Source organism: Bison bison, unplaced genomic scaffold, assembly GCF_000754665.1.
Source record: "Bison bison bison isolate TAMUID 2011002044 unplaced genomic scaffold, Bison_UMD1.0 scf7180017864295, whole genome shotgun sequence".
Taxonomy (NCBI): Eukaryota; Metazoa; Chordata; class Mammalia; order Artiodactyla; family Bovidae; genus Bison; species Bison bison.
This window is the reverse complement of record NW_011494867.1, coordinates 5,595,573-5,604,174: the sequence shown is the minus strand read 5'-3', so window position 1 is coordinate 5,604,174 and position 8,602 is coordinate 5,595,573. Positions and strand designations below refer to the sequence as shown.

The 8,602-nt window shown below is 51.6% G+C and overlaps 1 long non-coding RNA gene across 1 annotated transcript in view; it reads right to left on the bottom strand.

The window, feature by feature from the left end:
• Positions 1 to 992: 992 nt before the first annotated feature.
• Positions 993 to 8,602, bottom strand: part of LOC104996505 — a 52,518-nt gene continuing 44,908 nt past the window's right edge. The window contains exon 4 of the long non-coding RNA XR_826206.1: positions 993 to 4,694. This is a non-coding gene — a long non-coding RNA (uncharacterized LOC104996505). The remainder of the gene's footprint in view (positions 4,695 to 8,602) is intronic.

Genomic DNA, 8,602 nt, shown 5'->3' with positions numbered 1-8,602 from the left:
GTGGTTGCGGCGCATGGGCTCCGTAGCTGTGTTGCACGGGCTTGCGGAGGAGCAGGTAGTTACTCCACGGCATGTGGGATCTTCCTGGACCAGAGATCGAACCCATGTCCCCTGCGCTGGCAGGCGGATTCTTAACCAGCAGACCACCAGGGAAACCCTACATCTTTCTCAGTTTTTAAAACTGAAGTATAGTTGATTTACAATGTTGTGTTAATTCCTGCTCTATAGCAAAGTGATTCAGTTATACATATACATCCATTCTTTTTTTTTATTGGCTTGTTTTCTTGTCATTACAGTTTATCGCAGGATAGTGGATATGGTTCCCTGTGTGATAGACTAGGACCTTGTTGTGTATCCATTCTCTTATATAAAAGCCTACATCTGCTAACCCCAACCTCGCATCCCTCCACCAACCCCCACTTCCTTGGCAACCACCAGTCGGATCTCTGTGTCCATGATCCTATTGCTGTCTCATAGATGGATTCACTTGGAGAGACACATTTTTAAAGACATGGGTGTGGATAGCAGCCTTTGGAGCAGACCCGTTTCTCCAGGCATTAAAAGTTCCAAGAAACAAAAAGTGAGAAAAGGAAGAGAAAACAAAAAGGAAGAGGCGAGTGAGAGTCCAGCCCCAGCGGGGAGCACCATGGAGGAGTCGCAGCCTGGGTCATGTTGAGAGCCCCAGTGCTCCCCAAATGACACACCCTCGGGAAATTCAGGCAGAGCCTGCAACTCCCCACCGCAATCCCACACCAGGCTCTGAAGCTATCTGCAACCCCGCTATTTATCCGCCCGGCGAGGCACAACACTTACTTATTAAAAACATATCTATCATGGTTAATGACTTGATTTTTTCCCTTTAATACAGTACAATGACAGGTGTAAAGGGAAGATGAGAGTCAGATGCTGCTGCAATATGCTTCCTGCTCTAAGATGTCTTAGCGCATCAGCCTTCCTCCATGGCGCCGGTTGGGTGGGGGGTGGGATGGAGGGGTGCCACCCACCCGCCTCGCTCCCCTCCACCCCACCCCCGACATACACAGATTACACGCTTGTGTTGGATGGAAAATCGTACCATTTGCAGTTTCAGATAAAAGCATGTTCAAGTGCATATGGAAAGTACCATTAGGAGCAACTCCAGAGCGCCGAGTAAAACGGGTCATTAGGTTTTTGTTTGCTGGAGAGTGTCTCCCATCTGACAGTACCGAATGGTGCCACTTTGAGCAGCTTATGTTCCCAGTTACATTAAACAGACAAACAGATTGACTGTTTTGCATTTCTCATCTGACAACAGCTTGTCTTCATTTGCCGCACACGGGTGGCAGGGCTGAAAAGCACGGTGGATGGCTGCCGCCAAGGTCCTGGTTTTGAATAACAGCAGATGCCAACACCGAACTTCAAAATCAATCACTTCTTTTTCCTGAGTATGGATAAAAGGTCCAGGAGAGCGCCTGCAGGGGGATTTCTGCTGTTTACAGCAGAACACAGAGAAGCCATGTTCATTACCAAACTTTCTGCGAGAGATCACAAGCTTGGGGAATTTTATCAAGGGAGGTGGTGGGGAAGACGCGGGGCTGTAGCACTGCCGGGAGCAGGCAGCTTGATCTGAGAACACTCGATGTGATGGAGGCGATGACCGTATTAGTGGATCTGATTCTGGCGCGAGGTCTTAATATGCAGTGACAGAAGAGAGAAGTCGTTTTCACACCAGCCACTTTTCTCAGTAGCCAGTGGTCGGTGGGTTAATTGAAAGCTTTCTCTAAGAGGGAGGCCGTCCAAGAGGCCATTTCTCACTTGAAATTATAAAGTTAATGGCTTGATTTCAAGTCAGCCAGCATGTGATCCAGTATCTTTGGGTCTCTGACTGCCCAGCTGCCCAGGCCCCTCTAGTGGTCCCACCACGGCCTCTCGTGGGTATCAGAGGCTGGACCACAGCCCCTGCTTAGCATCATCCTTGCGGCATTCAGGTGCTGGAGGGCATGCCCCGTGAGCATGTGACAGACGTGAGTGGGAGATGGACCTCCCGCCCCAGCAGTCCGGCCCCCTCCTATCTGCTCTGAGCCTCATCTGTTCTGTAAGAGGCAGGGAACCTTGGTGGCTCAAGTCAGGAACTTTGGCAATGGACAAACCACAGCTCGGTCCTCAGCTCTGCCCCTACAAGGCTGTGAGAGGGAGTGGACGTGACCTCGCTTCTCTGAGCCAGTTTCCTCATCCACAACATAGGGAGAGCAGTGCAGCTTCCATGTGACAGCATCATTGCGGAGCTGAAATGTGATCACGTGTATAAAAGCCGTAACAGCGCTCCTTACGCAGAACATCGTTAAGTGTTCAGTAATGGCTGGTAGGTGTGTGTGTAAAACTATATGCATTTTCTTATATGTGGTTCATATGTGTGCATACACATACATATCATAAGATGCATAATAGAATGTGTTACCTGTGAGCATGTGTATACACACTCATACATAATATACAATACAGTGCATATATATTGAGTGTGTAAATACATACGTGTAAAGGTGAAATCTACCCACAGTGACTACGTGAAGGTCTGAAATGCTGTGATGGAGCCTCAGTCCTCTGGCCCTCCCCAGGAGGCCGGCAGGGGACACCCTCCTCGTCCTCCACCAGCCTCATCACGTTCATACTCTCAAATGGGAAGAGACTTTTTCCTTCCATCTCATAACAGGCAGTCGAGCTCCGTTGAGGGTTCCCTGTCACCCTGAAAGCCGGCGCCCGTGGACACTGCTGTGGTGCGCCCGTCCTGCAGGGGACAAGATGAAGTCCGGGCGGGGAGAAGTCGCTTCCCCGGCATCTGGTGGGTCTGTGGACCGGCGGGCATGCAAACCCTGGCGTGCTTCATGTCTCCATCCTCCTCGGGAATGGTGGTTGCCCCGCAGAGATGGGGAAACAGGGTCCTGTCACAGCAGGCACCTATGGGACCCATCCTCCTGAGGACCCTGAGGACCCTCCTGAGGACCCTCCTGAGGACTCACTTCTCCTGTAGTCCAGCCTCAGCTTTTTGTTTTGTTTTGTTTTTGGCTTGGGGACCTGCCTTGTGACTGAGTTCCTCCGGCTCCTGTTGCCCCAAAACCAACCCAAATACAAGCATTTGGATTTTTATCAAAGCTTGCGGCAGACCCTGCTGTTGAAGTCAAGTTTTTTATTGACATAAAACTCAAGAGAGTTCTGAAAGGATCTCTTAAACAGAAAGAAACCTCAGACATTGCTCCTGTAAAAAAAAAGGAATTTTCTTTTTTTAGGGATTCATTGAAATCCTAGGATAATCTTGAGATGAGGATGAGATTTTTTTTTTTTCAAGGAATGTCTTTAATTTTTAAAACGTTTATTTGCTTTTGGCCTTGCTGGGTATCCGTGGCTGTTTGAGGGCCTCTCCATTTGCGGCAAGTGGGGGCCACAGTGCTTGTGAGTGCGGGCCTCCCCTACAGTGGCTTCTCTGCCTGCAGCTCCTGGGCTCTGGGGCACATGGACTCAGGACTTGTGGCTCCTGGGGCTTGGCTGCCCGAGGCATCTGGTCAGGGGTCTTCCCTGACCAGGCGTCAAACCCGTGTCTCCTGATGGCAGGTGGATTCTTAAACCATTAGGCCACCAGGAAGCCCGAGGATGCGGCTTTTTAAGAGTTAACTCGTTAATGTACAGATAGTCAACAGTCAATACATGTTGGCCGTTTTTAGCCTTTTAGTCCAATCTGGCTGAAGAACCGTCATGAGCCCTTGCGCTTAGTATGATACACACAGTAACCTGCGTGTATTAATATTCAGGTCGCCCATGACCACACGTTTCTGGAGCGTGTCTGTCATGCCACGCAAGGTCCTGCATGCTAGGGGAGGGTGGGGGACATGTCAGGCAGGCCCCCTGCCCTCAGCAACTGCTGGTCACTTAGCTGTCCTAAGATGGGTGAGTCAAGTCCAGTGGATGGTGGGACAGACAGCCCTGCTTCTAAGGGACTAAAATTTGCAGGGTGGGGGTGGAAAGAAATAGCTCTGGGCCAGAGTGGTTTAGCATAAAACAGGAGGATAGAGCCTTTTTGAAGTTGTACTCAGCATCAACAAAGGAGAGAGACGATGAGGAAGAAATAACTTGGACCATGCAATGCGAAGGTGCGGGCATCCACTGAGAGCCAAAAGGAAGCATTCACTACCTGAGAAGGATCAGGGTCAAGGCAGCAAGAGGCTGGCGTGTCTGTGTGGGCCCCCTGGTCTGACGGGGAACCCTTCCTTTAAGTCTGAAATGCGTGCGCATCACGGCTTGTTGGGCGTAGCAGAGGCACTGGAGATAACTTAAAAAAAAAAGTTAATTGCCTGGTTTTCCTCTCTTCCTTGAACCACCCTCCCCATCAGCTTCCCCCCAGTCTTTGTGCCCGGGCCTGGCACGTAGGACCTTTTGTTGTCTTAATAGAGGCTGAAACCCGCTTAGGGCCTGGAGTTTGCTGTTTTAATTCACCAGTGGAAGGTTTTGTCGTTCTCTTTGTTTGTTTTTCTTTTCCGTTTTCTTTCTCTAAGCCAGGGGGACAATGCGTTTGCAGAGCAGAAGCTGTGTGCTCGGGCGCTCCCTGGGTCCCGAACAAAACCCTCATTAACGGGGAGGTGGGTTTCCTGGTCACAGCTTTTAGCCAGGGGGCAAAGGTCGCCCATTAACCAGCATCCAGTCTAAACAGGACTGTGTAAAATGACCTGGAGGGGAGGGAGAAAAAGTCAAATATTTGTTCTTAATTCTCAAGTTAGTTTCCCCCCAGGGGTGTTCAGGGAAGCGTAGAGAATGACAGACACAGTGCTGGGGCTGCAGACCTGCAGGCCCCCGGCCGGGACGCCCGTAAGCACCCTGGGCAGAGGGGCCGCCGCTCCAGGGCTGGCGGGCAGGGCGCTCCAGGGCTCCGCTGCCACGCCATGGTGCCCCCCGCCCCGCATCCACCTTCAGACCGGGCCCTGGGGCCTCTCTCGGTACCCAGACAGGAGCAGGATCCTGCTGTGTGATGATCTGCTTCTGCAATATCTGTTCCCCTGCCCGGAACCCTCTGAGGGTCCCCTCGAAGCCCTCCAAAGCCAGCAGGGGCTTGCCAGGTTTGCGGACAACTTGGCTGACACGCCCCTGCCCTGCCTTCGCCAGAGTTCAGCCCCCACGCCGCGCCCCTCCCCGCACCTGCAGCAGGTCCTGGCCTGAGTGCTCTTGCCCACGACCAGATCATCCTTCCCTGGGTCTTTGTGCGCTGGTGTCTCTGGGTTATCTGCACCCCACTTGCCTGCCCACCGTGGTGGGGGGCTGATCACTGGAAGCCCTGGTGCCACAGCCAGGAATTACCCGCCTCTGACCCTCCCCAGCTGGAGCCCGCCTCCAAAGGACATACTTGGCTCTTCTCCTCCTCCGGTGGTCCCGGCAAGGGGGGCGGTCTGCAGAGCCTGCGTCCCCAGATGAGACCAGGTAACCACCGGGCCCAGCATGGTAGCTCATTTCCTCAAATTCACCAACCAGACAAGCCCCTCTCCCTTCTCCCAGGACAAAAGGCTCCACGGGCAGAGAGAGGCTAGAATGATCCAGGAACACAGGTTCCCAGGCTCCGCCCTAGCTGGCTTCATCCAACAGTCCCCTTGCAGGGACCCCTGGCCCTGGGTGTGTGCTGTGCTGTCCTTGACGTGAATATTCTTAATCATTGTGAACAGGGAGTCCTGCGGTTTTATCACGACCGGACCCCAGATTGTATAGCAGAGCCTGACCTCAGCTGTGCATGAGACTCACTTACAAAGGTTTTAAAACCTACCCAGGAGGTTTGTTTGGCTTTAACCAGAGGGGACTCCCCAGGGGACCCTGGGGTGTAGCCCAGGTGTAGGTCCCACTGCTCAGCAGAAAACTGTTTGTGGAAGGAAACCAGAGGACGGGGAATGTGCATTGGCCCCAAGACACACCAAAGACGCTAGGTCCGTATTGCTATCGGACTCAACTCTGGCTCTTCAAAATGCTGGAAATACTTCACCATGATGAAAATACAAGCGATGGCAATGATGTTTATGGGGTGCTCACCATCAGCCCAGCGCTCTTCCAAGGACTTGTACGTTCCATTGCGTTTGACTTTCACAAACTCTCTATGCAGCAGGTCCCGTTACTTTCTCCATGTACAGACGGAAAGCTGAAACTCTGAACTCTGCACAGCTCTCTAGTGCCGTTGACTTGAGTTTCCTCTTCCCGATCGATAGTCTGAACTTTCTTAGGGGATTGCGACACCCTCCAAGCCTTGAGAAGTGCCCTGTTCATCTCTGAGTCCCACCCGCCTCCATCATGCCCTGTGCACAGTAGGCATTCAGCAAACGCCCATGCCATCAGTTCTTCCCATGGAAGACCTGCCATATCATTGCTTTTTCTCTGGGTAGGAAACGCGACGCTGCGTCCTGGCTGTCGAGCAGCATTGCCTCGGAAAAAACCTCCAATGTACATGTTTTCCATGTTGCCTTATTTGGATCCTCTTCACTACCCATAGCACTGAGCTCAACTACAGAGGCAGGACCTCAGGACATGAACTTTGACTTGATCGAGACCGCATGCCCCCACGGATATCATCCCGGAGAAGTGACTGGTTGGGAACAGGAAGCGGCCGGTGAAAGCAGAACCCTCTGTCAGGAACAGAGGGCAGGGCCAGGCAGCGGGCAGGACAGCATCTGTCGCTCACGGCTGTGACTGGAGACAGGGAGGCCTGAGCAAAGCTCTCTGGCACAGGGCTTCTGCTTTTCCCAACAAGAAAAGCTGTCAGGCAGAGGAGCCTGCATGCAGCAGAGCAGCCAAATTGCAAGCTCAGGAAAACAGAGGAGGGCCAACTGGACCGTCTCGGTAGCCTTGAACTTCAGGGGAAAACAATACCTAGAGCTGGAGAGAAAATGGACCCACATTTCCTGTTAATCTTTGTGCTTGGCAGGCAGGACCGTTCCTGGGTCCTGGGGTTTCTGCTTCCCTTGACCCCAGGGCAGGAGAGGCAACAGATCAAGGTCTTAATGCAGTCAAAAGATTTAAAGAGCAGAGGACGGACATTAAAAAAAAAAAAAAAAAATCATGAGTCTTGAAATATAGAGTAACTATGCTGTGACGGGGAAGCTGCTGAAATCTGTTTACGGAGGCGACTTTGTTGTTGTTCAGTTGCTTAGTCATGTCAGGTTCTTCGTGACCCCATGGACTGAAGCACTCCAGGCTTCCCTGTCCTTCACTATCTCCTGGAGGTTGCTCAAACTCATCTCCGTTGAGTCGGTGATGCCATCCAATCATCTCGTCCTCTGTTACCCTCTTCTCCTGCCCTCAATCTTCAAAGAGCATCAGGATCTTTTCCAACGAGTCAGCTCCTCGCATCAGGTGGCCAAAGTATTGTAGCTTCAGCATCAATCCTTCCAATGAATATTCAGGTTTGATTTCCTTTAGGATGGACTGGTTTGATCTCCTGGCTGTCCAAGGGACTCTCAAGAGTCTTCTCCAGCCCCACAGTTCTAAAGCATCAATTCTTCAGCACTCAGCCTTCTTTAGGGTCCAACTTTCAGATCTGTACGTTAATTCATAGACTGCTCCCTTAAACCTGCAAAGGACTTTTCAGCTTTTCCTACCTCCTCAGATATTTATCTTCCTGATCACATTCAAACACTTAACTCTATTTGTTATGTACTTACTTGATATGTAGTGAAAGTGAAAGTCACTCAGTCGTGTCTGGCTCTTTTGACCCCATGGACCATACAGTCCATGGAATTCTCCAGGCCAGAATACTGGAGTAGGTAGCCTATCCCTTCTCCAGGGGATCTTCCCGACCCAAGGATCAAACCCAGGTCTCCTGCCTTGTAGGCAGATTCTTTACCAGCTGAGCCACAAGGGAAGCCCTGCTTGATATGTAATAACTTATTTAATCCCATAGTAATGTGAAGAGGAAGGTTTTGTGAGTGTCCCATTTTACAGATGGGCTAAGAAAAATCAAGTTAGATGAGGCTGGAATCAGCTCTAGACCTTTTTTCCTGTTTCACAGCCATCAGTCAGTGTGCTCAGAGAGCTCACAAGGCCCGTGGGGGGCCTGGATAAGTGGAGAGGTAGACGGGTGGGTTCCCCAGCCATCACTGTTGGGAGCAAAGTCTGGCGTGCAGAGTGAGAGAGGCCATTACCAGGCTGTAGGGAAGCCACAGAGCGAAGGGGCCAGCAGCAGAGCGGGCCTCGCTGGCTTTTTGTCCTAAGGACCCTGGGCAAGGGACAGGCTTCAGTTTCCATCCGTGAGGCAGGGATGCTAATGGCCCTGCCTCAGTGGTTTGTTGAGAGACTTTAAAGCGAGAAAAGGGGTTTTGGGCACAACAAGCAGTGCCTGACACAGACTGAGCACCTCGTAAAGGGTCTCCACCACCACCCGGCATGAAACCTCACTTTCTGAAACCTCCCCAGGTTTCAGAAAGACAAGCATAGCAAGACAAGCTATGCCTTGGAGCTGTTTGTGCTCACCTGATCCCCGGCTGTGAATGACGTCAGAGGCTTTGGGGCCAGTACAGCACAGTGTGGGCTGACGCTCTGCAAGGTCTGAGCAGCTTCAAATATCTGCCTGTTGATTGTCTTCCTTATTCCTAGAAACACGTCTTCC